The sequence below is a fragment of the Acyrthosiphon pisum genome, chromosome A2, assembly GCF_005508785.2.
Source record: "Acyrthosiphon pisum isolate AL4f chromosome A2, pea_aphid_22Mar2018_4r6ur, whole genome shotgun sequence".
In the NCBI taxonomy this organism is placed as follows: domain Eukaryota; kingdom Metazoa; phylum Arthropoda; class Insecta; order Hemiptera; family Aphididae; genus Acyrthosiphon; species Acyrthosiphon pisum.
In genome coordinates, this window is record NC_042495.1 from 107,315,537 (window position 1) to 107,334,976 (window position 19,440).

At 29.5% G+C, this 19,440-nt stretch overlaps 1 protein-coding gene across 1 annotated transcript in view; it reads left to right on the forward strand.

Annotated features, from left to right (window-relative positions):
- Positions 1-9,414: 9,414 nt before the first annotated feature.
- Positions 9,415-19,440, forward strand: part of LOC100575278 — a 34,233-nt gene continuing 24,207 nt past the window's right edge. The window contains exon 1 of the mRNA XM_003241831.4: positions 9,415-9,635. The gene's annotated coding sequence lies outside the window, so the exon portion shown is untranslated. The remainder of the gene's footprint in view (positions 9,636-19,440) is intronic.

Sequence of the window (19,440 nt, forward strand, 5' to 3'; positions counted from 1 at the left end):
AAATCGAAAATTACTCGTTTTGCGTTATTGCAATGTACCTATATGTATATCTATAGGCATGTTTGGCAAATTATATTCGGAATTGTTTGCATTTAAATTCAATAATTAATCATTATTACGTGGATTTATAAATTCATTGCGGGATTACTCATATTAATATATTATTGTACACGATCCAATGATATACGAAATCTGTACAGCCGTACAGGTGCATTATTATTATGCTTTAAATTGTATAATATCGTAAGACTATATAGGTACTTACGTGTTTCGTTGTGTGTAATCTATTATTTAAATATTTTAAGTACACGTATAATATTATATATTTATATTCTATAAGCAACAAATAATTTAGAAATTAATTATGCTTGTATACAACACAGTACCCACTACCCACACACCCATGTATACTTATTGAGTTATAGTTATAACCTATTATATAGTTATCGTTTGTTTAATATTACAATATTCAATTTAGAATTTATTATTTATAATGATAGTTTAACTGTCTGTACGTTCATAATTTAATTATTTTATATTTAAATACGAATGATATATTATACACGAGCTGAATAGCTCAGCTTCCCTCGTCTACCGTTTTTTTAAAATAATTTTTATATCATTTGTAGAGGTTGCCTTTAGATCATTACTATTATTAATATTATAATTACTATTAATTATTAGATTAGCTTAATTTATTAAAAATAGTTGTTTCTGGATAGGTACCTATTGTAGTACCTACTGTTCTGTAAAAAGTTGTAAGGTACGTCAGATTTTATCTCACCTGCCCAATGGCATTAAAATACAAAAAAAAATACTAACTTCTACTATTATTATTATAATTTGCAACCAATGGCAGCCATTCACAAACAACAAAAAATTCAGTTTCCACCAGGCGCGGATCTAGAAATGAAAAAGGGGGGGGGGCTAAACAAAAAATGTACTTATTACTTATTTTGTACGAAGTCTTTCTTATTTTTTGAAATATCTTAAGTACTAAAGTCCTAGTCTAAGGGGGGGCCTCAAGCCCCATATCCCTCCCCTTGTATCCGCGCCTGGTTTCCACCGTCAACCTCAAAATTCTTGTTTAAAGACATGTGAATTTCGGGAAATCCTTTCTAAGTGGTTCTTAACATCATAAAACCAAACTACTGACCAAATGTAATATTGATGTCTGATAGCTTTAGCCAGGGACTAAAATTATGCGTAGTACGACAAACTTTGTGTAGTATAAAATACCAAGTGCGGAATACGAAATTAAAAAGTGTGTAATGGCATGTAATAACTAATAACTTTTTTACAGTTTTTTCTTCGTTAATTGAAAAATTATTTGATGTTACATTGGGAAATAGATCGATAAGAATTTTAAATATTAATAATTATTATTATTAGGAGTCATTTTTTACAAGTTTTACTTATAGATACAATATTTAAAAGATTATAAAATTAAAAATTAAAATTATTCGATTGATCGACAAGTCAAATAATACAAATAATTATCAAACAAACCACTGTACCTCAAAGTTTAATATAAAGTGTGTAACAAATGTACGAAAACAATTATATTTTAGCCTCTGGCTTCAGCGGTTCCGATTCAGGCGATGATGAATCAGGAAAAGTTCTTTTATATAATTTATATTTATTAATTTTATATGTTCTATAGATTGACAATATAAGACGCATTATAAAAGTATAAAGATTTTATGTTTTGAACAAAATTTAGAGTTAAGGTATACTGAAATTAACATCTAAATATCTATAAGAGTATAAACAACTATAGGTATTCTAAAAGTGTTATTCAAGCGCAGAGTAACTATACAACTTGGAACAAATTCTCGAGACCAACTTATCGTCGTGTATGACTGAAGAGTATCGTACCTAACTTTACTGTTTATGATCAGTGTTTTAAGTCTTGTTTTTTTTTTTTTTTTTAATCTTTCCGAAACGTAATTTTTGGAATTTCATCACAATGAATACTATTGTCGACTATCATTTTACGCGTGGTCATGGTGGATGTAGGTACCTGCGTTTTTGTTCAAGCCAGGAAACTGTAATTCGTATGTACCTAACAAAATAATAATAATAATAATGCCTATAGTAAATTTATACACGGTTGTCGGTTTATATCCGATATAGGTACCCAGATACATATTAAAATATAGGTTTATACTCTTTTAATACAGTATCGATACACATACCAATAATATAGTTCATATTGTTTTTTTTTTCCCGCTGAGGTCATTCGATATATAAATTTGTATTAGGTATTATATTTTATTATAAAAAAATAAATAATAATTGTAACAACTGGTTTTAACACAACACACATTGTAAAACAAACATAAACGAATAATAGCAGAACATTGTTGACTTTATTCTATTCAATAACGAACGTTATAGTAAATCATTATAATATTATTATATTATCGTCCTTACGGCTGCCTGTCTGAGTCAAGGTGGACTAAACAATCATACAGACGTACCTACTCGTGAATAGAATTTGCTTACTTCGCTCATTTCTAACAAGTTCCTAACGCTTTTATGTTATTTTTATTGAAGTACCGTAGTAGGTATAGCCGTATAAGTACTAGGTAGGTACCTATAATGTACAATGTACATTTTAAAATATGTAATAACATTTCGTGAACAATAGTCGTACTGTTACTAGATCTTCTTCCAAACGATTTAAAAATGATGGTTAACATTATTCTGGACAAAATTGAATTACTTCGGTTTTTAAATATTATTGTTTATTTCATACAATTTGGCCACGAGAAAAGGAGTAGATTAGTAAGTTGCGCCGATAAAATAAAAAGTAATCTTCTTAATATACATTTACGTCACAGTGTCAAAATTAAAAATAAATATCAACCCGATGGATAAATTAATTAATAATTAAAATAAATAATTATTAAAAAAAATAAAAATTTCCATAAATTAGTGTTTTTGTTATTATTATAAATATTATGTTGATAATGATCCAAAATCTCAGACCGCCACATTAAGTTAGTGAAACCAAAAAAAAAGATAATAAATTATAAATGTCGTTGTTCGAGAGGTTGAGACGCTACAAGTTCGTATAGGTACTGATAAAATATAATATATTCTTAAAATATTTAATATAAATGATATATTATTTATTTTTATTTTCGGTTAATTTTGGGATAAAAAAGATCAAGCTCTAAACAATTTTTTGGTAGATAAATTTAATTTTTATAATTATACTTTTTAGTTTTTACCCATTCATAACATCGCATAGTAACCATAATTTTATTATATTGCCTAAAAATCTTCTCCAGAATTATTTTTTGTGTGCATAGGAATCCAATAATTTTATAGTTCAAGTTGCAAAGTGTAAATTAAATTTAATAACTTTTGTCATCAATTTTTAAAAGTCTTGCACAAATTATTATTGCAATTTATGTAATTGTAATATTATTATGTATTACTCCTTCATACATTAATGGCAGCAAAACAGTATACATGAATGCATGAACGACAATGTTGAAACGTAGTTTAGTTGAAATGGAGAACATTATCGTCTGTTAAAAAGACATAAATAATAATTTACTAATGATTGAATATTTCTAAGAATTTATTTATTATACAAAATAAATATAAGCATTTTAAATATCAAACTCATTTAGGTTAAACTAATTCTAAATCGTTTTCATATTGGTGGGTATTATGAATGGTAGGTACGTATAATTATTTCCTGATTTAAGTAAAATAAATGTATAATACTGAAAACCACTAAAAATAATATTCAATTTTAAATACCCTGTAATTTGTATGGCTGTATAGGCTATACTTGGTTGCTAAGATGTCTAAACTATTATATTTAACTAATGCTAAATATCATAAGAAAAGCTAACGGTTGCTTAAATATTTTAATACTGTCGGATCACTTCTTATAAATGTAAATTAATTAAATCATACTATTAGTAAATAGTAATAACTAACAATAATTTCTGATATATATCTATAATAATATTATTTAATATGTTACATGGAATGTCAACAATTGATTAATTAACTAAAATTAAAATAACTAATTATGAAATCTGTTAGGTATCTTAAAAAAAATTATTAATTCTATAAAGGTATAATTTCACATTAGACTATTAGAGGGATCGCAAATGGTCTTTATTTTGTATCAAAACATACACATAATTTGTCGAACGTACCGATTATTAAATCTAATACAAAAAAAAAACTTTATATTTTAAATGTTAAGCTCCTTTAAAGTTTAAATTGTATTTCTAGATCTTAGAGTAATTTCATAAATTTAAAACATAGATATTTTATTTTATGAAAGTAAAATAAATAAACGAAAAAAACATAAACCGGTTCTGAAGTACAATTAATGATGAATTCAAACCTATTTTCTAAAGTCTTATCTGATAAATAGATCAATCTGTATGGTATAGTAAAAACGTAGGAACCTACATACTTTTAGCGAATAAAAAACGAAAAAAAAAAACGTTATCCCACGCAATAAACACTGTATTAATGTATTATGTGCGTGTGGAAGTTGAGTCTTTTGCGGATAGGTGTTCACGCACACGTCTTATGAACATTCACCACTTACACGAGACATGTGGTTACAGAGCGGTAGGTACGCAAGTCATACACTCGTACATATTATAATATTTCCCACGTCGAAATCATTAAAAACGAATATTTTGAACCGCATTTATCAAATTTAAACAAATACCTATATTATACACATATTATATATTATATATCACATATTATTTGTGAGCATATTTTTCTAAAACTATTAAAATGTAGAACTCTTTGTTTCCAGTGTTTCCGTCTTGATTCAAACACCACCCCCCTAACGGCCCTACTGACCAAGCACGGCCACACGGCACACGCACTAAAAGAACGATATATTATATTGTTGGTTCATCCCTCAAATAATATACGTTTAATGAACAGTCTGGAATGCACGGGTGATTTCTATAATAAAGTGTACAAGTTCATAACAACTTCTGAGAAATTTACTTCCTTCTGGACTTACTTTCATGTGTGCATAATCATATTATCCACTTGACACAACTAAAATGTTCTAATTTCGTCCATCTTACGAACGTCATATTTTACACATCACGTAGCTGCAGGCTATAACAAAATTTAGCGATATCGGTTTTTGATAAATAAACACTCAATTTTAGTAACACGGAAAATATTCAGCGAGCGTGCGTGTAACTTTTAATTAATTTAATTTTTGCATTATAAAAAATATTTTTTTACATAGTTAATTTAACTTTTTTCCATTTTATACTTTATAGTGCTGGCCTACAACTGCTACCTAACAGTACCTAACAGTGCACACTTTTTTTTTGTCCATAATGTCATTAAATCTTTTAGCATTTTTAAAATAGTTTTATCTGCGGGCTTCAGGGGTCTCTGCATATTTGTTTTTATTATTGTAGATACTAAATTTCACTACATTGTTTTTGTGTTTTTAAATAATATACCAGAAGAGTGCAAGGGAACCTCTTCCGATTTCTGTACTTCATTTTATTTAATGTTTTTTGGATTATAAAACTAAGTAACCAGTGGTAGCCGTAGACCTCGGGCCACATTATGCCTATATAGTTATAGTTAATTTTATTTATTTGTAATTATTACAATTATAACTTGTGGGTGCCCGGGGACGTTTTGCCCATTTTTTTCTTTTTTGTATTAAATTAAATTAATTTTTTTTGAGTATAAAACAAAGTAGTTATTTTATAATATTTACCTAGTCTTATAAGTTATAACTCATTACTTATTTTTGCGTATTGAAATCATTTTGCTTACGAGTGCTCAGGGACCTCTGCTAACTTTTTTTCTTTAATAGCCCTTTAAAAAGTTCATATATTTTTTTTAATTTTAAAATAATTTTCCTGCGGGTATCGTGGTGGTGAAGGTACAGTGTGGGTACATAATTTTTAAAATTGAACCGATTCGTAAATTGCAGTTATGTGTCCTCGCCATAGACTAGGTATACATAATATAGTTAATATTTATTACCTATGGATACATTAAGCAAAATAATTTAGACCATGTTCAGTCTAGTTTTTTTTTATTACTACCTAATGGAATGTAATCGACGACCAGTTCCAACTTGGGTTTCTGCATTGGGTACTCTGAGAAATGTATACATATAATGAATAATGACGATTGTTTGTACTTTGTTATTATTAAAAGACCCAGGGCAATTCAATGTATTGTAATATTTTTATATTTTCATATTGGATGAAAAAATAACTTTCATTGCTCAATATTGTTGTTAACTTCTTTTATATACCTAAAACTAGTATTTTTATTATTCATATAAATTAATTGGATGAATAATAAATATTATTTTAGTGTTTTTTTTTTTTGTATTTATTATTATTATTAGAGTAAATTAACTTCGTAAATCATCCAGTACCTATAATTATAAAAATAATTTTTATTAAAGCAATGTTGCGACAATTTTACATGTATTATGAATTAGTTTATTGAAATTAATAATATTACTATACGTTTTTATTTTAAGATACCAAAATCATAAATTTGAGATAAATATTAAATAATCCAAGTATAACTTTAAATTTTAAAATGTTTATAATTTAAATACCACGTAAGCGTGTTTTGTTGCCTACTCAAAAGGAAAACAATTTGTGATATTCTGATGTATATTCTCACAAAAGTAGCCTAAAAAAATCCTATTCACTCTAATTTTTAAATTTTAAACGAATACTTTTATAGCTTATCGAATTGCCAAATCAGCATGTCACTATTTTAGTAAGGTGTCTAAATTTATTACACAATTATTACACAATATTACTCAATTTTTATTGACAACCATCTTGGAAACACAAATAATTAATAAATTACTCATACATGTGCTATAAAATACATTAACTTGTAAATCAATAAATATAATATTAATTACTGAAAATAAAATTAAAATAAAAATTATTTTTCATTACTTAGGTAGGTACATACTATATAAAAAAAAAATTCGATAGTAAAATGAGTATTCTTTTCATAGTGGGCCAGACTTTACACAATTGATCTTTGAACCAAATTATTTGATTTAGTACCGAATTAAAAACAAATGTACTTATATGTATATAAATTATTAGTAAATTATAAATAACAATGTTATAATACTAATAACAGTGAACGCCGAATAAAATAAATACCGGTTTTCAATGCTTTCAAACTAATCGTTAGAGGAGAAAATATTTTCTAGTTTAGCTCGGCGTATTAGGTTTTAAGCTGCGTGTAATTGTGTTCGGCTTTCGTACCCGAGTGAAACGGTTTTAACGTTATAGTATTAATAAAAATAAATCAACCCTCTTGCTGCATACATTTTCGTTTTTGTGGTTTACAGTGGTGGTATTATTATGACCGCAATATGAATATATGATACATTAAAATCAAAACTCTAGTCTTGCAGACGTAACTGTAGAAGATTATGAAAAAGGTGTCGATTAAAAATGTATAACTACTGCAGCCTAAATTAATAATACCGCAAAAAACTACAACATTTATAATAATTAGTCATAATGTAGGTATACCTACTTATCTATGAAATACCGAAAATGTTCGTACCGTAAATTTTTATTTCACGGTGCCCATTATAATAGTACATTAATACGGAGTTACCCGCAGTACGAATAAATATTTGTTTTCGAACAGATGAAACGAAAATAAACGTTAATAATCTACGTACTCTATGCATAATATATTACACGAAAACGCGCAAACTATCAATACGCTCGTAGCCATGTAACTATAATATTATAACATAGGTATACATACGGTAAACGGTAATACGTGTACCTATTAACAAACGAAGCCAATGCCAGCAGATGCTTCTAAATAAACGTTATTTTTTTTTTTACATAGCTAATAATATCATACCAGTATATCATATAGTAATTATTATTAATTTTTTATTATGTACCTAAGACATTCAGAATCATGTGTATATCTTGTTTTCAAAAATGTATAATATTATAAAAAATATTTACCCGAGCAATGTGTTTCAAACATAAAGTTAAATATTAATACGATATTATGGAAGTACACTGATCGATCTAATGTTACCGTATTTGTACCTATATTATTTATTATACAGGTAATATTTTGGTATGTCGAATTTAACCTCACGACACGACATCAAAGTTACCTATATATATAATATTTTTATAAGACATTAAAAAATCGGTTGAAAATAAATATTAAACCGTGAGTTTTATAATATTTTGTTTATTATTATGGCTATATTAAATATGTGATTATACTCGTGCTAATAGATTTACTTCAATATTTATATATCATTATCATTAAATAATAATATAATAAATCAATAAACCACTACCGCGGCGGCTGATTATCGCGCATCGTCGTCGTCATGAGCCGCAGCAACGACAGCATCATGCGATAATAATAAAATAATAATATTTTAACTCGCGCGAGCTGCACAGGGAATGGACCAAGAAACGGAGAGAGACCTCGGTAAACGTTTAGGTACCTATATAAGTTATAACTTACAACCTATCTATACATAATAATTGTATATAAAACATTGAATACCGGTTCAAACGAAATATTTCTCAAGACATCTTATATAATATTATGTTTATTAAGACGATTTAGATTTTAGACTACATTATTATATTATTTTATACGTCTTCATTCGCACTAGTTATACATTTATTTTAATATATATATTAACATAATTTTTAAAAATAATAATATTTGAACACACGTGAACTGCACAGGGAAAGGATCAGGAAACGAAGAGACTTCGGTAGACATTATATTAGTTACCTGTATAAGTAATAACCCATCTCTTTATAATATATCTTTATCGGTCAAAACAAAATATTTATCCATACATTTTATAATATCATGTTTATCAGTACTACACTATTATTGTATACGTTTCCGCCTGGGCCAAAACATTTATTTTAATATTATATTTTATGCACCCATAATCCCCCAATGCACAATACAATAAACAACTACCGCGGTGTGCCTGCAGATCAGATCGAGCACCGTCGTCGTCATAATATTATTATTCGGCTGCAGCAACGGACGGCATCATGCAATAATAATAATAAAAATAATATGATATTTGAAAACACGCGAGCCGCACAGGCAAAGGATCAGGAAACGGAGATAGACCTATATAGGTAGTAAATAGACGTTATAAGCCGCTTGTGCATCTCTCTCCCCCCACTCGTCGTCGTCGCCCCTTTCAACGGACACCCATCCGCGGCCGCCTCCGTCCGCCTACCCATCGGGCCGGAACGCGGCAAAACGTGTGTACGAGAAAGACCGTTGACGAACAGCTGCCGCCGCCGCCGTCGCCGCCGCTCTTTTACAATATTATATTATTATTATGTGTCGTGTTTTTTTACCGACGCACTCGCTGCACTCACGGGTCCGGCGCGTAACGTGCGTTTCGGTTATAACGACGACGGCGACGACTACGATACGACGACGACCACTGCGACGGTGAAAATCGATGATGATAATATTATTATAATTATTATCGTATTTGCCTCTGCTGCTGCTGCTGCTGCCCACGAAATCTGCGCGAGTTTTCGGCGGACGGCGCTCACACGCTACACTTACAGGTAAATCGTTAAGGTCGTTTTTCGATAGTATAATAATTATCAGTGGTACTCGACGTATATAGTTCAAAAGTTGTACCTACCTGTACATAATATATTATACGTATATACACACGAGAAAATGACGTAGTCGCGTGAGATCAGAAATTTACAATTATACCTGTGTATCGCATATTATTTAATTATTAGATATCAACTGCTGGTAGGTTAATTGATATTTTGACGATTCGGATCGTACCTACCGGCTATATAATCGATAGCTACGTTCATAATAAATAATAATTATTATAACAGTTTTTATGGGTAATTATTATATTTCCACTTGTAATTATTATAATTGGCGCATTATTCGTATAATAATATACATCCATCTCGAGAAATCGAATCATAATATTATTGTATATACCATCTTCGACACTTTTAATTGACACATTATGCACATTTAAAATCGATAAAAGATTTCCAAATCTTATTATAACTTATAAGGTACGAAAAAAACACACTCTTGCCGTGTTGAATGAAAAATGTATTAACTTAATGGTTCAATAAAATTTAATGGACCAATCGGGCGCCACTAAATCATGTTTAAGAGACCATTAGCTCTATTGATTCGTTAAAATATTTTCGTTTAGTGATTGGAGTTGATGCAACTCGTCATCAGCTGTGTTTCAAAATTGTAATGTTTTTATAGACCCGCGTACAGAGCGCATTTTTATAGATGAAAATCGTCACATCGTACATTCGTACATATTGTTATAATTTTTTTTTCTTTGTTATGTTATTATGTTAGAATATATTATGATTATATTATACTTTTTATTTAATCGAGGTTTCATTTTAATTTCAAGTAACAAAATAAAATATATATAAATGTGCCTACGTTCAAAATTTTGAAATAATTTCGTTGTCTTCAACAATCATTGATGTACAATATCCAACTGTGGTATCTAGCTGTACCTCGAGCTATGCCATGCTTGCAAGCACAGAATGACAATATTTTCTCCATATAGGTAGGTACCTAATAAGTAATAGGTATACTGTGTGAAAATTGTCAAGTACTGAAAAACTATATTAATAGCGTCACGGTTCCTTTTAAACTATTTGTTACGTCTTATTGTTAATTATAATATATTTTTTTCTTAAAATACATGTTAATGTTATAAAAGTAATAAATGCGTAGAATATAATATAGTTTTTTTTTTTTAAACATCATTGGCTAATCAATTTAGAAAATTGGTGGCTGTACTGCTGTAGGCATTTTCTTCTATTACAGCGAATAATTATAATTTATATTAGGTATATAACAATATAGCGACTCGGAAATTGGTAATAAGAGATATATCCACTGCACTAGGTACCTACCTACCTACTTACTTATTTAACTACTTAAGAGTTTAGTTGATTGGTACGGCTTAGCACTTAAAGGTAGAGATTACGATCGTTTAGACGGATCCAGAGGTATGTTTTTGAGAATTTTTCCGTAACGTTAACAATTCTATACAGGTAGGTAACCATCTGGTAATTTGTTCCAAGTCTGTACAACTGACAATAATTACTACCCATACAATTTATATATACCAATTTCAATGAAAATTATATTAGTCGGATACAATGAGCATATTATGATTAAATTTATTTTAATTTATATGCAATAATATGCTAATATCCCACGTAGGTACTATACTTATCGTAATTACGGTACAGTACTATACCTTCAGTAGTACAATACGGTAATGAGCTGCTATGAAATTAAATGTGTTATCAAGGTTAATTGTTTTTTATTATTATTATTATTATTTACAATATAATAATATATACCTACATATTATATAAGCATTAATTTCATTGTGAATACATTTAAAATGTTAATGTCATTATTTGTTTACTCTGAGTTTATTTTGTTATGTTTAAACAGTGTTTAGTATTCAACACAATAAACATTATATATAACGTATTCGTTATATATAGGATTACGAAATATTCCCTAAATGCTAAAACCGTAATCAACAATTTGCAACCCGGGCAAGAGGAATTTAAACTTAAAACATTACGCATCTACTCTCCACAGTAATTCAATGCGCTTTCGACGCGTGCTAATTAGTTTGAAACTGTCTTTGGGCTATTCGTTTTAACTATACCATATTATACATTTATACCAACTGTATAGATGCGAACTGTATAGGATTAAAAACTCTAATACTATAATCAGCTAAGAACGAGGTGAAAAAAAAATGTTAGTGTATACCAGGAACAAACGACGTTTACCTATACTATTATAGCCGTCCATAGCACATATTATTATAAGAGAATAATATTTAAATTTTCACCTCTGGTGCCACCATATACAATATGCATATATATATAACCTAATTCCGCCGTGTAATTTTCCGTTCCATCACGTAAATGAATGTCCCGTGGAAATCACATCGATAATTTAAAATTCGTTTCGGTCGGGTCACTCAGCGCGGGCTATTATATTATATTATGATCTTTAATAATAGACGTAACGTTGTAACGATCCACCCAACGTCTTTATCTCTTACACACATATATATATATATATACATTTATGTTATATATTAAATTAATGTTGATTTATCAATGCTTCAACAATGTTATCGCCGTGCTCGTCTTAATATTGTTCAAGCCTACATCGAAAACATGGTTCATTAAAAATCCAAGTGATATCATGCATGGATGCTGCTGCAGTGGACTATTTGGATGACCTTTCGGGTCATCTGAGATTTGTTAATTGATTTCATCATGACAAGTGACTAGAGTTCAAAATGGTACACACCAATAATGACAACCGGTATGCACAGAGACGGATCACGCAAAGTTAAAATATTTTAAAATCAACATTTCAGAATTTTTATTAATATTAGTATAGTAGGTACTTAATAGATCTTGTAGAGTCGCAAATTATAATATATGTAGTTAAAAATATCGTTAAACAATACTTATAAGTAAAAACAAAAAAATATAAAAATACTATATAATGTACAATAATGCTCAAAATATTCAGTCTACTAAAATATTTGTTTCTAAAATATGAAATTGATAATTTTATGAATACTTCAAATGTCTTTAAATATGTCAAAGCAATTGTAAAAATTACATTTAAGAACAAATTTATTACGAATACTAGGTTTAACAACTTTATTACTCTAGTATTAGAAACATAAAAAAATGTTCAAAAAAAAAACACATCTACTTATAATATTATATACAGTGGAACCTCGATTATCCGGGGTAATGATGGGGAGGGGTCACACGGATAAATGAAAATCACGGTTAATCGAGACTTTTTATAATAATGAAATTTTTTATTTTATTATAATTAGAAATACATAGGTACAATTTTATAATAATGACATTTTAAAAATTTTGATTCAATTATAATTATAAAAATATACATAAGAAGACGTATACATACAATAATGTTATACACACATACATCCATAATATTGCAGTATACAACAAGTTATTAGCGCTTAAAATATGAAGTTATCAGTCTTTGTTTATTTTGGTTTGAAATAATTTTCCTTACTTCACTTCTAATATAATAATAATCGATGTACAATATTGCTTATCTTCATATTATTATCGTCAAATATGTCATTAATACGATTGTCGATATCGAGTATTATGTAGTATAAAATGTTCGATTATAACTACATATATATCTACAGTCCATACTTATTTTTAAATTTTCGGAAGAGTGAGCACGGTTAATCACAGACACGGATAATCGAGTCACGGATAATCGAGGTTCTACTGTACCTACCTATCTATTATCGCAGTTAAATATTAATATATTCAATATGATCACAAAACACTTATTCATATTTTATGGTCGTTTTATAACATTAAATTATATTAAATATAATATAGGCATTAAGGCATAACTGTATAAATATGAAAACTAAAAGGGAATTCTAATAAAACAAAAAATGTACTAACTAATATTAACAGTGTGAATTTCTATCAGTGTGTGTTTTTTTTTTTTTTATATTTTTTTATACAATTTCGATGTCGAAAACATTTTAAAATAAGGGGACGGTTAAAATTCTATTGTGTACGTATACTGTGTACACATCTCACTAGGTATATATATATATTATGGATAGCTGATAGTGTAATAGTATACTTGTTGACGATATGTATTCAGCAAGGACGTAAGGTATAACATTTCCGTTTTCCAATAGACAATAACATAATATTTATCTGGGTCAACGAAAAATGCTATTAGAAACTTTAAAGTAGGACCCGTTCAAAAGAGTCGACGATCCACTATAACAAACACGCCATTTATAAATATTGTTTCATAGAATTCTCGCCGATTTTTCTCCGTGTGATTAGGTATACCTATATACTACGTTTTAACTTTGTGTCGTTTACCCAGTCGAATGCTAAACCATTATATTGTTCGGTACACGTGCAGTGTGAGCAGGTATGAGCTTACCGTGTCCCGCCGGATCATATTAGATTCGTTTCGCTTGTATTATAGACATAAAAAAAAACACACACACACACACAAAAAGTGAATTTACAACGTTAAATATGTAGGGACATGGATGATGGGCGGGTGATGTCAAAGGGAGGTTCGTATAATTTGACTGCCGTGATGTTATAGTGAAATCGTGATCATAATATACAAATGTCCACATCGAATATATAATATTATCATCTCACTCTATATTGGTAGGTAGGTACCTAGCTAGTAGCTATACTATTGTCGGAGCTCCTATATAATATACTGTATTTAATTTGCATTGTACATCTGTATGGTTACATAGGTCATTTTTGCAGTTGATTTTGATTGGAGTATAGTAAAATTAGATGTTCCGCATTAAATGCCAAAGATGAAATTTAATTAATTTAATGACAATAATAGAAATTCAAACTTAAAATAATCCCATGACGTATTATTTATAATAATTATAAATGAAGTTGTACTATACTAACAAGATTTTATGTTTTTCCCTTGTAAATTATTTTGAGGCAAGTGTTAAGTTTAAAAATGTTTGTGTGAAAAAATTAAAATTAAACAAATTACACTGTTATATAGACGCTGCGTAATATTAGTAAACATTTTAATTAACTTTTTATAGCTGATAGGTACATTAATATCCCGTTATGGGCATACCATAAAGACGCTTTACAAATTAGAATATAGGTAAACTTGTTTAATTACCAATAAAACTATACCTATACATATACTATACTTCGGGTTCCTATATGGCTATATGCATCGTAAACACGGTGTAATCAATAAAAATTAAAATGTGTACCTATACCTATATAGTTAAAGAACGGTACATAATAATATATTAAATAATATTTTTCTGTAGTAAATAATTATACAAAAAAAATTAATATATCATCAATTAAATGCCATGTTTTTAATAATCTCAATAGGTTATTGTCTCATACATTTTAAATATTTATTAAAGGCTGCAGTGTGAAAACACACATACCAGAGATTACTATGTACAGAGTATCAATGTATCATATTATACTATAGACTATAGTCTATAGGCATCTGACATCTGTTATATTTTATATCATAACACATAATTAGATAATATTTTTGTATGCCAATAACTGTAGGAATTTATCTAGTATTTTAGTTAACTTTAAATGAGCCAAATGTGACATTACTCTACGCTTGTTAAGTTGAAACGGAAACGAACTACCTACCGTATACTATCTATAGAGACTTTAACGCTTAAGAAGAAAAAATAAGACTGAAAACAAGATAATATAGTTTTAAAAAAATTTAAACATTATACGTTGCGATTGGTTTCAATCTTTATTCGTACATTTTATATATATTCTCATTAATTTTTTTTTATGAGCCTTTTAATATATTAAAACACACGCCTTAGCCCGTACAGTTGATGGCCGACGTTAGAAAGCTTAGGTGAACACTAAGCTATAAAAGTATATTATGTATATTGTGATTCGTATTGTTCGTATCCCTCGCCTACAACTATTTTATTATAAGTCGGCGGAATCGTATATTCGTATCGTATTTCAAGAACAAAATCGAACATTATTTTATGTAACAACGACCGGTCCCATACACTGCTGTCGGCACGCCGCAATCGTCGCGTTCGATTTGGATACGAATACCTACCGGTTAATTAGTTTTCAGCAATATGTACCTAGGTAGGTATAATTACCGCCACCGCCATTCGTTGTCTGATCGCCCGCTGCTCGATATGATTAATAGGACGAAACGTCGCCTCGAGTTTCGCGGGCTGGCACAATTTGGGTGGGGGGGATACCAGGTCCGTATCCCGGAACGCACTCCCTCATCACAGGAGACGCATAACAATAACATCGATCGTCGTTATGTTGTTATTATTATCATAATTCATAACGCATGCTCGGTCATATTATTATTTATTACTGTCTATCCGGCTTATGGTCGTCGTTGTCGTCGTCGTCGTGAGTTCGACCTGCGGCGAAGAGTCCTTGCGACGGCACCTCATAGCGACGACTCGGGGGCCTAATGCCGGGCACCACAAAATATAGACGGTAGGTATACCTGTGATACATCATGTATATAATATAGGTAGTTACGCAGAACGGCGCACGGCGTAATTTACTACTCTTTTCTCTTCCTCTCATTCCCATCATCGTCGATTCCTTCCAATATTTTAGTATTGTATGTTGTTATATATATGGCATAGTTTTACCTGTACAACAATAATGGGTACTGCACGACATTGCTGGCGGAGGAAAACGCTTCACTGCGGCAAGGTCACTGCCTGAAAAATGGAAAACAATTAAATCGTGTTACGACCGTAGGAAAACTAGCTGTAACTGCTCATCTTTTGTTGTACCTAATTACAAACGTATAAAAGTAAATTAAGTAATATCATCGACAATTCCGATAGGTATGAACCCTCCGGAGACACTGCTGAAGTTGTTCTTACCAAATCAAGAATAGCACATACTCTCTAGATAGTCTCTTGGACATACATGCAATGCTATCTAATTATTATCTACGACGAAATAAGATATGGACGAGTATCCTTTGTGAAAACTTTGTGGTGGAATAAACAACACGAATAAACATAATATATAATATATATATGTATAATATATATTTTATATTTATAGCCCCTTATTTGACGCAGACTGATTCGTTTAAAACTTTCCAACCACGCTAGCTATAAAAAGTTCTCCACATGAGATGAAAATACAATATACATGTTATTTATATGATAATTGAAAAATATTAAATTGGGTGAAACATCGACATTTTCTTGTGGATAATTAAAATGTATGTTAAGCATTAAGAGTGAGTTAACAACAGACTTATATAATATATTGTCACTAAACCTAATTTTAATAAAAAAAAATGTGGGTACAAAATATATTAGGTATATTATCTAGCCGTGGTGTGACGTTTCAAGTTTGCTCGCCAATAAAATATTATATGAAAAATGTACTCTTCGTCGACTGTGCTACTTTTATGAGTTTGGACAAAACTGTATATATAACGCACTGTATTATATACACAGAAACGTAACATTTACTACACCTATGACGTTGTTTAGCGGCGATAGTGCGATACTATTGTTCATTGACTTACCTATGTGAAATCGGCTGCACAGTCGTGCATAATACTATATATATAGTGATATATACTAACAATAATATAATATATAGTCTATACTTTATAGTATAGAGTCTATATATATATAAATTTATAATGGCGTATATATATAATATGACATGATACATTGATATTTTATATATAGCCATATACCATTATATTTGTAATAAATCCAACTCCTCATGACATTCTGTTAAAAATTAAAACACACTATCAGGCCCTAAACAATACAATTTAACCGGGTCTGCCTATATGTATTAGCATTTAGCACTTAGCACACACACCTATTTTACATAAAGTTTATTAAAATGTATAGATTATTATGTCCAAATCAGCGACGCCCGCGGCAGAGGATTATCGCCTCAGTAGGTGCAAGATACATTTGGTGTCTTTAAAGTCGTGGGGGGCTTTGCTCTGTTCATTAAAAATCATCATACACGGAATAGTACAATAATAATCAGAAAATAATATAAAATAGATAATAGTATATAATAATATACAATATGTCAATATAAAAACCATACGAAACAGCAATGATTTTTTTTTTTTTAAATTATAGGGATTTATAATTTATGTAATAGTTAGGTGCATACATTCTTATGGTCAATATAATTTATTAACCGTATAAAACCATAATAGTTAGGAATAATAAACCATTATTAATGTAATAAATGTAAGCTTTACTGTTATTAGTATTCGTTATTATAAAATAGATAGATAGTTACTAAACGTAACTTATATAAGTATGGCTGTGGGTTTGTAGGAAATGAATTTTATTTTTACTCGTTGTGAACCATGGACTTTTTTTCACAAAGTTTCAATCCGTTTCATACCGTTAACATTTGAAACTTTTATTTTGCATTTTTTGTATCGTTAGATATAAATTCGCGTTATGTTTCTGTCCTTGCGTGACGGTACCGCACGTACAGTGGTTTTCAGTATTTTGGCCATCATTATAGAAATTAACAAAGAAGAAACGACAATTATTTGAAAAATCCAAAATCCGGATGTCACTGATCCAAATGAACAATGATCTGTTCTGTGTCGAATAACCAAAAGATAATTTTATACATACGCCATTCTAATATGTAACCATGAAGGAAAGAATTATGTGTATCAAATTCAATTATGCACACATACATCAGAGATATGTACACTATTTGCTGAAATATGTGTAGGTGCATTCATAATTGTAAACATCAATCATATTATGTGTTGCTAATGTATCTAAATGACTTAACAAAATGTTGATCATAATTCATATCGATAATATCGTTATAAATAATATTAAGCGTACCCACATTTTAAAATGTATATTATTATTTTTTTTTTTTTTACTCAAAATAGATTTTAATTTTCTTTAGCATTGAGTCATTACGGTTTCTTGAAATTTAACTTCATATCACATGGCAATTTAATTCTATTATAGTAGAGATTTCTTAGAAACACGCGTGCTGTAACAATACAATACACACGTATAGGTACCTAGTATATTAGCTGTTGTGCAATTATATAAAATTGTTTTAGTTAATGAAATATTTTCATAGCGATCGATACCAAGTCAACTTCATCTGAAATTATTCTCAATTATTATTCGGCGCAATACCGAAATCATAGGTTTTAAACAGTATATTATTATTCTATATATCGTGCGAATATTATAAGTCGAATAGTAATTCGCACGAACTATGTCAAACGCAAAATAACATAATCGTCGTATACCTAACCTATACCTGCAATTTACACGTCATGGTTCGACGTGAAAAAGTGTCGGTCCACGAATTATTACACATGATATCCTTACACGTGCCTATACCTAGTACTTAAATATATATGTTCCAAGTGAGTGTGTGTGTGTGTGCGTCGTGTGATATAAATAATGATATTATAGAATGGAATATAATATACATTGTATATTGTAAGTATACGTCTGATACACAATAATACTATCATGCATTATATTATGTACGTCAGACGGCTTTTATTATTCTTTCGTTTGTTTTCGAACGATTTACCTTTTAGCCCGTACAAAGAAAACGCGCACATTCCTGCATTTTAAGTATATCTGCTGTTGCCATTTGTGTTGGTGCACCAAAGTGTACCGGATGCAATTACACGTATGGAAAAAAAAAAAAATACAAATAACAGGTCTTCTTCCCTATCTCAATAACATCT